Genomic DNA, 14,259 nt, shown 5'->3' with positions numbered 1-14,259 from the left:
TTCGTCGTCGATCTGCCTATTCTGCTCCCCACTCTGTCTCTGGTGAATCCTCTCACCCTCTGCATCTCTGGTCTGTACCCCAGTTCTATATGAATAAATAAATCTTAAAAAAAAAAATCTGAGGCATTCAGGAGGGAATAGGGATGAGGAGGAAGCAGATGAGGAGAATAGAAAACAGGGGTACAAGAGAGCACAATGGGCTGTGGTAGAGAACTGTGGGTGCTTTGTTGGTGGGAAATATATGGCGGCCACAATTGAGTGGAGAAATCCTATATTGTGAAAATTAAGCAAGGATGCTTAAAAAATAATAAATAAACAAAAATGGGTTTCCTACCTTGAGGGAGAGAATATTACCCTAGAAAGAATAACGTGGATTTTGAGACTTTTAATGTTGTCAAACAAGTGTTCAGGCAATATTGAAGGGGATGACTATTTTTGTTAGAGGGTTCAAAGTTGAAAGGAAAAAAAATCAGAGAGATTGATATAGCATTGAGCATTTGGAAAACTTAAGGCAATTTATCACAGCTACAGTAAGTAGTCATGATGGCAGGCATCCTTGTCTTGTTCCTGATTTTAATAGAAAAACTTTTATTTTTCTTTTTGCTATTGAGTATGATCTTGGTTGTGGGTTTGTCATCTATAGCCTTTCTTATGTTGAAGTACCTTCCTTCTATACTCATTTTATTGAGAGATTTTATCATAAAAGTATATTAAACTTTGTGAAATACAACTCTTATTCTTAGTTTCTTTAAAATGAGGTAGAACTTTAGACACTTGTGAAAGCAATCTGCTACCACCGTCTTTCTTGATTTGTATTGTTACAAGCACTTACAGTGGCTGTATAAACATAATCCAACAGTGTTTCTTTTTATTGACCTATATTTATTCATCTTCCCAAATGTTCTATTTAACATTTATAGAAAATAAGTTACTTTAGCAATTTGTCTTATTGGCTTATATTTAAAAATATAACTTTAAACAATGATAGCTGATCTTATGAGATTAAGGATCCAATTTAACTGATTGTTGGTAGCATAAAATTCAAAATTTGGATAGATAAATGAACACTCTTCAGTATCCATTAGTATTAAAAAATAGCTTGTTTGTTACAAGTGTTGAATGTATGATGAGTGTTGCTCAGCATGTTTCACTGAAGGGGTGGAGAATAATCAATTCCCCCAGGGAGTGCTTTAGGTGAAAGATGTTTTAGAGCATTCTTTGTAACAGCATCTACTTTGTAAAGTTTATGGAAGAGTTTAATGAGATTGCATGAAAACAGCTAACAGAATGTCAGGTGCATAATACATATTTAAGACTACATTATTTCCACTTCATATTTAGTATTATTTATCCTTAATAGCTATTTGTTTCTGGTCCATCTTAGTTCATATAATGCCTCTGTAAGAATAAAGCTCTGTCAGAGCTGGTAAAAGTCTTCAGGCTCATAGTTTATGAAAGAATATGCCTGTGTAACATTTTACTTTTTGAGAAGAATATCCTGATTGAGGAGTGCATGCCAGTGCTTCTTGTATTTTTTTTAATATTTATTTATTTATGCATACAGTACTGGGGTACAGGTCAGAGGTACAGGGGTAGTGAGAGGATTCACCAGAGACAGAGTTGGGAGCAGAGAGCAAAGCAGGCAGATCTTCCAAAATATACTGCTGAGGGGAGCAGCAGGTGAGATAGGAGAGGTATTCTGTGTCACATGGGTCACCTCCCTGGCCAGGATCGAACTTGTGGCCGAAGGGGCTACTGCTAGCTTCACCGTGCTGCATTTTAACTTGTTGCGCCAACATGGAGGGCCTGCTTCTTGTATTTTTAACTGGATATTATGTGTGTAAAAATAGCTTACATTGTAGGTCTGCATCACAGGCATGTCAGCCTTCTGCTGACATGAAGGCTTTCATGTTTCAGGGTGTGTGAACTGATATCGTGAGGTCAGGGAGATCTGGGTTTTCCTGATGCCAGAATGAGAACTCTTCACTCCCATCCATCATCAAATATATTATTTTCTTCTCACAAGTGTGCAATTAGTGTGTATATTTCCATTAGCATATCCAGTGAGAGTTCACGTTCAGAAGGGAGACTCATATTTCTGTCTGTAATGGAAGGGATGGATTGGATGTTCATGAGGGAGGACACTCTAGCTGACAAAAAATGTACAGCCATTATGCATGATGTTTCTCCTTCAAACAGGATGACAAAAGAAAAGGAAAATGTGAATTAAATATCATTTTTCCATATTTCTCTAACTTGGATAAAGTACTGAACAGTTTAATCCTCTAGGGTTTATGTCATGAGTTTACATGGGAGCCAAGGTGGAATTTGCTGCTGCTTGGAGGAAATAATCTACCTTTTTGGTTCTACAAATGCTCTAGATTTCATGACATAAAAGACACTTAATTTATCATAAATGAAACTTTAATTCAGCTATCTTTCTCCTTGAATTTATTGCTTTTGAGTATTCAATATAAATTTATGAAATATAAAGTAAGATTTTTATCACTTGGAAACAACATACACATGAAATGGCAGGTTAGTTGAATTCTCACTTGAATTGAAATGGCTTTTCCCTCTAGTATACTTTGGGTATAAGCAAATGTCCTTTAATGACAGAAACACCTTTCTTCCTGAACTTTTGCTGAATAAATTTTGATACTTAGTGGGGTTTTTATTCGTGACCAGAACATGTGAAGGATAAGCATTTGTTTGTTCTGCAAAATTTTCAAGGAGTTGGATGGTCTAAGAATAGGTTCTCTGACTCCTGGTAAAGGCATGAGATGTTCAGTCAGATCAAGCTGCCTTATTTTGTGGCTATGGGGAACCTTCTGATTAGATTTGGGAAGACTCTGAGTAAAGATAAAAATAAAATGGGACTTGCTGATAAATTTAGGGTCACTAAAATAATTGAAGCAATCACTAAAACCAAAAAGGTCATCTATTGTATCTGGATTTAAAAGATAATAATAAATTTAAAATATGCCAAGAAAAAAAATTGCACTTTATTTTTCAGCTCTCAAGTTTATCTTGCTTCCAATTTATCTTTTCTACATTTCTCATATTTCCAGTTATATCCATTTTTCAAACTATTTACTAATTTGTTCACCCAGACTAGTATCTTGGTTTCTGAATGCTTTCTCTTAATGTAGGTGTATTTTCTTGCTTCATTAGTTCACTTTGTGTGTGTGTGTGTGTGTATGTATGTATGTATTAGCTTTCCTAAGTTGTAACATTCTTAAAGGACTGGAGCCTCACAAACATATTACCTTTGTTGATTGTTGCATAAATGTGAGAGTATAAATGAATGAATGAATATCTCTGTTGTGGCATGTGGTCACAGTATTTTAGATTCCAGCTCCTGAGTGCTGTGAAAATAAAGATATGACACTCTAGCTCCAGGGCAAGAGTGTCATTTCTGACATAAAATTTTCAGAAACCTTAAAAATGTCATTAGAAAGCAGCTCTGATAAATAGAACATAAGGTTTGTGTTTTAACAAAATGTGATGACAACTGAAATGCATTAAGCTCAGTGTCAGTGAGCAATGACAGAACTTGGGAAGCACTATTAAGTCAGTACTTCGTTACGATGTTTACAATATTTTAGCCCCTGGCAGGAGGTAGAGATGAGTTGGTAGACTGTAGGAGAGAACAAAGAAATATATTGCAGGTATATAGCCATCAGTTTTACTTGCAGACTGCTAAAATAAAGGGTTGACCAAAGTTTATTAATGCTGTTTTCCAAGGAGTGCATATTTCATTCAAAATGGGTAGGAGACAAAGTGTCTACATCTCTTTGATCATTTATGGTCAGGAGTAACCTTATTTTTCACATTATTAAAATTTGCAGTTCAGTCATCTGTGTATCACCATTGCCAGTCAGGCAACTTTTATAAGAGGTTAAAGAAATTCTCTCCTGTCAGCTTTAGGTTAGTAATTCAGTTGCCTTGTCCAGAAGACTAACAAATGATGGAAAGGTTTAACTGAGTTTCATTTTAGTGAAGGCTACTTTTGCAAAAGAAGAAATAAGTCAACCTAGCGAAAAAGGAAGAGAAGATGTTTGTTATCTGGACACGGGTATGCCCCATGAAACACAATGACAAAAAGTGCACTTGAGACTCCAAAAGCATGGAAACATAACTGCAGACTCCTAGGAAGCCACTGTTTTGATTGTTCTTTTTTATGGGACTTGTGGTGTCTCATATTGGCTTCACCTTTAAAGTTTGATTTTCTCTATCTCCTTCCTGGGTATAGAATGGAAGACTATTTGTTGACAGCTGCCAAACTTAGCTATTCTCAATTAAACTAGTCAGCAGAAACAAGCATCTGTCTCTCATATACTCAAATTTCTAGGAGAGATAATGTTAATATTTGAGTCAGGGCTATCTTTTCCTATGAATTATGGTTAGGGAGTATCAGGTAGTACAAATTTGGCTGTCATGGCTTGTCTTTTTGGAGAGAAGTTAGTTAAGGTGGCAGGCTAAGGGTTCAAGAGAGACTTTTACAAGTGTTTCCCACTCCTATTCTGCTACACATAGGTCAGTAGAAGAGCATTAACTATCATGGCACACTATTCCCAAATACATTATACTTGAGTATATGGGGAATGTACAATGCTTCCTGATTACCTATCCACGGGCGATTCAGAAATGTGATAGAATATTCCTCAGCTTGCAAAAACAGTTTCAAATGACCTCCTTTGAGTTAGGTAAAAACCACTTCAAGTGAAAGTTATCAGAGATGCAGACACACTTGAGGAGAATAACACTTAATGATGAAGGCAGAACTTGAAATGTTACTAGAAAGAAAAAGGGAAGGATTCTTCTTTTCAGATTTCGGAGAAATCACAGCTCTGCCAACACCTTGATTTTGGACTTCTAGCCTCTAGAACTGTGAGACAATAAATTTATGTTGTTCATGCTATTCAATTTGGGGTACTTTGCTATAGCAGCTCTAGGAAACTGGTATTATCAGAAAGACTATAATCTCAGTCATTGCTGGCTCTGTATAACCATTTGTTAGATGTATATCTTGAAAGATGGCTTTGAACTTACTACTTCTCACAGAATGAAATGATTTATATTAGAGTTGGTAATCTGGAGAATTAGATGAGAAAATAAGAAAGGAAATTGAAGACAGTGAAATATGCTAGTAAAATGGCAAAAAATTGAGGGAATTACATAGGAATGGGGTTGGATAGAAAGGCAGCAAGAGAATGTTGGTTACAATTTTAGTGTAAGCAGTGTTTAATAGAGTTGGCATTCAACATTCATGGATTCTATATTTTCAGATTTGCCTACATTTTAACTTTAATGCATGACCCTAAAATCTATATTTGCAGTGGTTTTCTGGTCATTCCAGAAATGCCAGAGTAACAGAATGTCTGAATCTTTGAAAGAGTTGATTCATAAATGAGATCAATGAATATGGAGATATTCTGCCACCTTGTTTTTAGTTTTCATGTAGTAAACATATGTTTTACATTTAATATCATATTCATTTTTTAAATTTTTCTGTTTAAATTAGGCTTTATACAAAGCGCTAAAGTAGTATCTGGTACTGCTAAGCTCAAGACTAATTAATACAGAGAAAATATAAAAATGTGTGTTTTAGATAAACTTCATTCAGGTAGGGTTTATAATGTTGTTGGTAATGAATCAATGATACAAAATAAGGTGCTTTTAATATCGTAAATATACAAAGAACATAGGTCTTGGCTAATGAAAATGCTTTTATCAGAGATTCAGAACAAGCTGGGCTCACCTCCTCCAGATACAGCTAAATTGCTGTAAAACAAAGCCCAAAACCCTAGCAATAAAAGCAATCACAGCACACACTAAAAATGTGGGTCTGGAGTGAAGGGGTAGGAAAATGTTTAAGTGAGCTTTAAGAGTAACAAACCAAAAAGGGAGATGTGGCTACTGTGCAAAGCCTTGTACAATATGGGAACTAATTTGAAAAAGTGAAAATAGTCTAAGAGTCTTATGGTTCAACATGAAAGAGAAGTCACATCCATATCATGTAGGGATCAGAAGAAAATGAGAAAGAAAGGCATAGAAAACAGTATCAGCCTGGGAAATAAACCAGTATTTTGGTCCAAAAGTCTCAAGTTGTTGCTAACAAAGTAATACCAGATAGACACACAATGGTGCATTATAATAAAGTTGCTGAAAACAAGGACAAGAATAGGCTATTAAACATATCAGAAGGTGGATCCCTAAAAGGTCTTGAATTTCAAAAATTCTCTCCTAAGGGGGGAAAAAAGAGAAACTGAGGTATCATGCTACTTGACTTCAAACTTTCCTATAAATTAACAGTATTAAAAAAAAGTATGGTATTGGCACAAAATCAATACATAGATTGGTATAACAGAACTGAAAGCCCTCCAAATAATGTATATATATATATATGCTACTACCTAACCTATGACAAAGCAGCTTTGATGAGAGTAAAATGGGGGAAACCAGTCTTTGGGAAAGTTGGAAAGTCACACAAATAAATTAAATTGGAATACTTACTCCATACAAACAAAAAAATTCCAAATGAATTAAAGATTTAGATATATGATCCATAGCAATAAAGTACATAGAAGAAAACATTGATGGCATATATGTTCTATTATACCAACGGTGAAGATATTTTTGCTAACTTGACCCCTATGGCAAAGAAATTATAAAAACAAAAATAAACAATTAGAATTATTTCAAGTTAAAAGTTTCCAGAGGTAAAGAAAATACAAGATTATTGCATGGAAACTATTTGAATGGGATAAAATATTCACACAAAATATTACTGATAAGGGATTGATATCAAAGACTGTATTATTGTCATAAAGACTTCTACATGTTCAATCATGTTACAGCACGTCTTCAGATAATATTGTTCCATTCAAATACTGATGAGAAAAATAAAATAGATTCCCACTTAGGGCCACTGTCCGTGTGGCATTTGTGAGTTCTCCTCATGTCGTTGTGGATTTATTTCAGATACTCTGGTTCTTCCTGTATCCAAAATATATATAGGTGAGGTAAATTGGTGTGTTTAGATTGTCTCAGTTGGAGTGACTGGTTGCTATGTGTGTATAATTTAAAATGAAATGAAGGCTTGTCCAGGACTTTTGTTTTGTACTAAGAGGTATCAGGGTAGGCTCCAGCTACCCTTGATCTTGAGCTGAATTAAGTAGTTTAGAAAAATGAATGAATCAATGAATTTTAACTGTTTAATATTAGAAGTGTTATGGATCTTTATTAGAAGCTTGGCAATGCTTTGTGACCAGAAATATGCTGCAGGAACTGAACTATTGTTTATGATAAAATTGACTTCCTTATACAAACATCAGTTTGCTTAAAGTTGTAGTATAGTGATAGAGATGTTAACTTTAGGACTTACTATACAAAGAATGGGCAAGGAGATAAACTGAAGCAAAAGTCCTGTTGGAAAGTCATGGCTAGTTAAGGGTTCCTATTGTAAGATTTGACCAAGGTGAGCTTCAAGCTAATGCTTTTGAGGAGAATCAATTTGTTATATTCCAGGAACAAAGGGAAGGACAGTGTGGCTGGAGTGTAAGGAAAAAGGGAGAGAGTGTAGAAGCTTAAGTAACAAAAGTAATGAGAAAAATGAAAATAAATACTATTTTATAGTAATTGGAATAGGAAGTTATTGAATGAAAGTAAAAAGATAAGATTTGGTATAAAAACTCAATTTAGCTTGTTTTGTGGATAATGGGTTGTGGGGACAAGAATAATGAGAAAAATCATTGGAAGTTGTTCCATATGTCCAGGAGATAGAGATAGAGGAGGTGATTCAGACAGGAGCTATAGTAATGAGGATATTTGGAAGCACAAACAAACTTTAAAAAATAAAGCTAAGAGAAATTATTTATGGATTGGATTTGAGAGAAAATGATGGATAAATAAAATGGTTATGAAAATAAATTTTTGGAGGAGCTAACAGGGTGAGCACTCAGGAATCTAACCTTTAGTGTCTAGGGAATGCCCATGAAATCAGCTCTGAGTACTTAAGAGCTAAGACTTGAATGAAAGGAGTATCTCAACAGAAATAATTTCTCAAAATATATGCTCCAAAAATAAAGTCTTTGTGTGATTATATAGAATATGAACTGTGAGGGTTCTGTCTGGATTTAAAAAAAATTTGAATTGTTGAATGATATTTTGGTGTTTGCTATATATGGCATCCTATCTAACTTTCTAGACAGTAAGCTGAAAAGTATGACAGTGTTTGCTAGAAATTTACATCTTACCAAAAATGTTCTTCAGACTATCCGTGTTACTCTGACCCCTTTTTGTAAATTACCTTCTTGCTGAATAGTTGTCATATAGGCTGGAAGTGCTTTCCCAGCCTCAAGAGTGTTTGAAAGCCTCAATAATGTTAATGAACTTCAGGAGCTCTCCCAGGTTGAAAAGCACAGCTCTCGCAAATCCTATGGAATAAAAAATATTCTACTATCTCTCTCTCTTACATAGATAAATACACACACACACACACACACACACACACACATCATGCTCAATGCTCAGTCACCAAAATATTTAAAGTTCAACTCGATAATTTTTCTCTATGGGTTTGCTTTTATTCACCTTTTTCTTTTCTCCTTGAGTTTTTATTTATTTATTTCTCAGTACAATCACAGTTTCTTCCTTCTCCATCTCCTTTGTCCTTTTTTCTGCTATACACTCTTTTAATGTGCTAGAAAGGTCTCAGCTGTGGTCACGATACTTAAATTGATCACATATTTCATTGGTCATTTTTACTTTCTCCAGTAGCAAATCAGGTATTTCTGCTCTCAGTAGGGCTGCTGGCTGTTTGTAATTTTGCAGCTTTCAGGTTCTGAGACATGCTATTGAGATTGTTTAGCTACAGTTGTAACTACAGCTGGTCAATTGAGATTTTGAGGGTCGCTCAGTCATGATGGATTAGGCCTGGTGAGTGGGACAGAAAGAGTTGCATTCCAGACATTAGCTAGAAAAGGTGACTCATTGATTTTCAGAGGTTCAATATCTTCAGGTTAGAGCACCATCTGTATATTCTCCAGTGTTGTGTCTGAATTCTCCATGCAGGCATATTCCAGAGCAGGTGGCACATTCCTCAGGGTATAGCAGTTCTGTGGTCAATGTCTTTGGAAAAGGCTAGGTTAAATGAGTTTCTCTACTGTGAATTATCTAAGCTTTAAATAGCTAATGCACTTCTTTAATTTCCAAGGTTTTACAATTCCCATTTTATAAGGAAGATGACCATAAAACCCCTTAAGGAATATCTCATGGGGAAAGCATCCTCTTTCCTGCTGCTCCACAATTACCGAGTCACCTATGCCTTTTGGGACAACTAGCTTAGAGGGTACTCAAAAGAGCAATAGTGAGGTCAATAAAAGCAACTTACCCAATTGATGACTGTCTTCCCTGCGGGTAGACACAATAGGTTCAAAATGAAAGTGTCTCTCCCTAGAGGTGCATTATTTTACTTAAGTCTATTTTTGAAAGAGATTTAACAAGAAGGGGTTCCCCGAATAGAAAAATGTAACCTCGAATGGTAAAAGGTTTATGGGCTATTGGTAATTGCCCAAACTTTGAACTCTGACTATGGTTCCTTTTCATTTCAGAATGTTACTCTCTTATAGCTGAAAAAAAAAAAAAAAGACTGAATTTCTTTGGCCATTTTGTTCTAATAAATTTGTTATGAGGATAGTGAGAAATATTCTTTCTTTAGGATAGGTTGAAAATTGAACCTCTTGCAAGAGGTCCAGAAGCAAAATTTCTGCCTTTATTAAGTTTGTAGTGGTTGTGGCCTAAAGGCTCTGGCTTATTCTGGTCACTATTTTATTATATTATGCTACAAAAGTTCTTGTTCCAAGGGCCAACTGCTGATAAACTACAGGAGCAAAACCAAATATACTCTATAGACATGTAGGGAAGTGAATAGAACTAATAATCTTATGGATTTTCAAAAGGAAAACTTACAGAATAAAGCTCTAGGCAATGGGAAATACAGTAATAAAGAATAAAACTGTCCTGATATTGACTTTACAATGATTGCTTGCCCTACCAAGCTATTTCTTTGCCTGTGACTCAGGGGTTCTGTTGGTCTGTGATACCATGACTCTTTAGCTGATATGTTTCTCACCCAGGAATATTGAAACCCCTATAGACAATCATGAACTTTATTTGATCAGCCATTTTAAGGTTATCTTGAGAGAGTTGGATTTACTGTGCATAATATCTAGTCAAAAAGCTTTTGTGTTCTAGAGATTTCTGGAAGTTGTAAATTATCAGAGAAAGCACTTCTTTATTTTTAAAGTTACCCAAAAAATACTTAGTGTCTCTGTGTGAAGGCACTGTTCTAGATTCTTAGAATTGAAAAAAGTCAGGTGTTTCTCAATTTCATTTTCTGACCTCAATGCTACTGCACAAATAGGTTAGGTTTATGCAATGGATTTTATTCTTTTCAAAGAGCCATTAAAGCAACTGACCTCAAAATGGCTACATAATAAGAAAAATCTAATGTTTTAATTTCAGTTACTTAAACGGCTTTGTGCTATATAATTGTTACTTTATTTGCTCAGTTGTGTACTTGAATATGACTTCTTCAACAGAATGTTACTTTCAGGTTTGCATCACTAGCTAATATATAAACATATTCCTATAATTTTATGGTTAATATATAGTTATATCACTAACTTTTAAACATAGGAGCCACCTCTTAAAATTATTTAACCTTTACTGATTGTTTTTCTGGATTATGTGACTCTAACCTACTGGCCATAGTTCATTAGCCCAAAAGAAGATATTCCATCCAAGGAGCTGTGTCAAGTAATGGTAGTTATTTAGGTCTATTAGGCCCATGAATCTTTGCTCTTATGGTTTCCATAAACTGCCTTCTGCTTCATATCCAGAATTGTACTTTCTCAGGTTTTCATTTTATTATAATATTATATTATTAGATACTTAAATGTTCAGATTTTTTTTTGCTTTCTATATCCAAGACTAACTTTATTTTCTATATTTCCTCCACCAAACAACCCATGCCCATAGCCCATCTACCTCTGTACCTCATCCCCTCCACCTTCTCTCCTGCTCCTGCTGGTACCTATTATCTTTTTTCTTTTTTTTTACAATTTCAAATTTGTATTTCTTCTATTGCTTATGTGTAATTGTTTTTGTGTATTTATATTCTGCAGAGGACTAAAACCATCCCAAATCTGTCTTAACTGATAACACAAACATAATCAACTCAAAGTCCATCCATATTGTGCCAAAGGACATACCATCTTTCTTTACAAATATATAATATTCCACTGAATGTATATATGCTTTCCTGTTTATCTAATTCATATGTTGAAAGACAGTTTCATTGGTTCCATGATTTGGCAATTGTAAACAGTACTGCTATGTACACAGGTGTAGATATACGTTTTGTGTTATTTGGATAGACACATAGTAGAGGTATTGCTAGGTTTCAAATGGAATTTCCATTTTTATTTTCTTGAGACATTTCCATACCATTTTCCACAAGGGCCCTACCAGTTTACATTCCCACCAACTGGGGATGAGCATTCCTTTTTCATTGCAATCTCAACAACATTTATTAATTACTTTTTTTTAAGATTTATTTATTTATGCATACAGAACTGGGGTACAGGCCAGAGGTGCAAGGGTGGCTAGAGGATTCACCAGAGACAGAGTGGGGAGCAGAACAGGCAGATTGACAAAGTACATTGCTGAGGGGAGCAGCTGGAGGGTCAGTAGAGGTCTGCCACACCATGTGATCACCTCTGGGGCCGGCGGGGTTTGAACTCATGCTAAAGAGGCTTTAGCTTCTTAGTGCTGTGCTTTAACCCGCTGCGACATCAGGGAGGGCCTAATTCCTCCCCCCCTCTCTTTTTTTTTATGGGCTGTTCTCAAAAGTGTGAGGTGGTACCTCATGTGATTTTCTTAATTTGCATTTTTCTTATAATAAGTGATATTTAACATTTCTTCAGAGGTCTATTGACCACCTGAATTCATTTCTTTTTAGAGAAGTGTCTATTGAGGTATTTCTCCTGTATATTATTTCAAGTACGTAATGGTTTCAGTCCTTATATCCAAATCATCAATCCATTTTGAATGAATTTTCATGTATAGTATTAAATATGGGTCTTGCTTTATTTTTTTTTTCCTTGTGGCTATTCATGTTTCCCAGCACCATTATTAAACAGTCTGTCTTTTTTTATTGAGTGGTAGTTATTCTCTTTTCAAAAATGAGTTGTTTATACTTACATGGATTTATCTCTTGGCTTTCAATTCTGTTCTGAGATTTTCTTTCTTGAAGTAAGGAAAATTCTTAACAGGTTAATAGATGTTACAGACAAATGTCTAACCAAATCCTCTAACCTTAAACTGGTTCAATACTTTCTCAATAAGCACATTATTGATGACATTTGGTTCCACTCAAGAGACCCAGATGCTGCTTGTATTGCCTCTATCTTCTTCTGTTTTTCATTATAACTGACACCTCAATATCGCATAGGTATATTGTTTTTGATCCTGAATCTGTTCTTTGACCTTGTTGACTGGCCCTATTTTTCTGGATTTGCCTTCATGCTGTAGTTCACAACTTACTATGACTGTCCTCACTCTTGGTCTGCTCTTCTATTGTCATCAATTACTCCAGCTTAAATGCTCTTTAACCTAAACTCTGGCTTTGGTCTTCTGGTCAGTGGAACAAATATACTCACTCTTGTTCTCTGCAGACAGAATCTAAGGGAATATTTCATTTGGTAGTAAAGGATCCATATCAAATGTTATGGCTTAAGAGTTGAAATCTTGATGGCATTTTTTCTTTTTCTTCTAACATATAACCTGTTTAAATTACAAGTCAATATGTTTAAACATAGAGTTTTTTTTTTTAAATATTAATTTGGCCTGAAATGCAGGTTAGTGAAATAGCCAAAAAAAACCAAAGATCTTTATTAAATTCTACTTTATTCAATTCAACTTTATTAAATTCTACAGATATAATATACACAATTAAATTTGGAATTTGACAACTAGAAGTTCATTTTATTCTCCTAGGGTTCATCTTTTTCAAGTATGACCATTTATTCATCTTTTTAAAGTTATTTTCATGCTACCTTTCTATAAAACTTTTTCTAACTGCAACCCTAGCCCAACAGTATCTGGGAATTTCTTCCATCTCATCACTTCTGAAACTCTTCACATGTTCTTTAACATGCCTGCCACTCATCCCACTCCAGGTAATCTTTGAATCAGTAACTATTTCTGATATGTTTCTCCATTGTGAGAGTTTGGTACAAAATACAATCCTTAATAAATTAAAAAATAATAATTTTTGAATGTTTTGGAAGACCAGTTGACCAGTAAGTCAGCTCACTATTGTGAAATTTATGATTTTACTATTCTTCTCCCATTCCTATTTGTTTTATATCTATGCTCTTTTCAGTATGATAAGATTTAGAATTTATATTAGATCTCCTAATTATTTGAATTTAATTTATGAAGAAAAATTCAAGACTAAGATGTAAATATGTAGTACTTTAAGAGAATTATCGTATTTTGAAACTAATCATGAAGAAGATGGTGCTACAATTTAGAAATGAAGTTTAATGTGGCTAAAGAAAGTATTGGCTTTGAAGCTTTGAAAAAAATGCAATAGATTCGATTCAGAAGAGTAATTCCTTTCTATCGAATCTTAAGAAGTAAATTTCTTATATACAAATGAATACACTTAAAAACATGACCCTGGCTCTCCTTGGTGGCACATCAGGTTAAAGCACAGCACTAAAAAGCAAAAGCCACTTCAGGATGCGTTCCATCCCCAGCCCTGAGGTGATCTACATGACGCAGCAGACCTCTTCTGACCTGCCCACTGCTTCCCTCAGCAGTGTACTTCCTCGATCTGCCTGTTCTGCTCCCACTCTGTCTCTGGTGAATCCTCTCACCACCGCTATACCTCTGACTTGTACCCCAGTTCTAAATGCATAAATAAAATCTTTAAAGACAAAAACAAAAACATGGCTCAAAGCTGCAAATATTAGTTCATATGATAAATGACATAATTTCTTAGGCTAACACTACCAGTACAAAAAAGAGCAAGAGAAGACTTTTCAAGAATAATTATAGTTTCCACAAGCACAGTTTGGGGAAAAATAATTTCATATCAGTCTATTAAGAATCTGAAAAAAATTATTAATAGAAAGTGGTAACAAGATTGATAAAATATCTGTTATGACTGACCATAAGTTACTT

Source organism: Condylura cristata, unplaced genomic scaffold, assembly GCF_000260355.1.
Source record: "Condylura cristata isolate star-nosed mole 26May11 unplaced genomic scaffold, ConCri1.0 scaffold00008, whole genome shotgun sequence".
NCBI classification, from domain to species: Eukaryota; Metazoa; Chordata; class Mammalia; order Eulipotyphla; family Talpidae; genus Condylura; species Condylura cristata.
The sequence above is the reverse complement of the archived record's forward strand: the minus strand, read 5'-3'. Positions refer to the sequence as shown.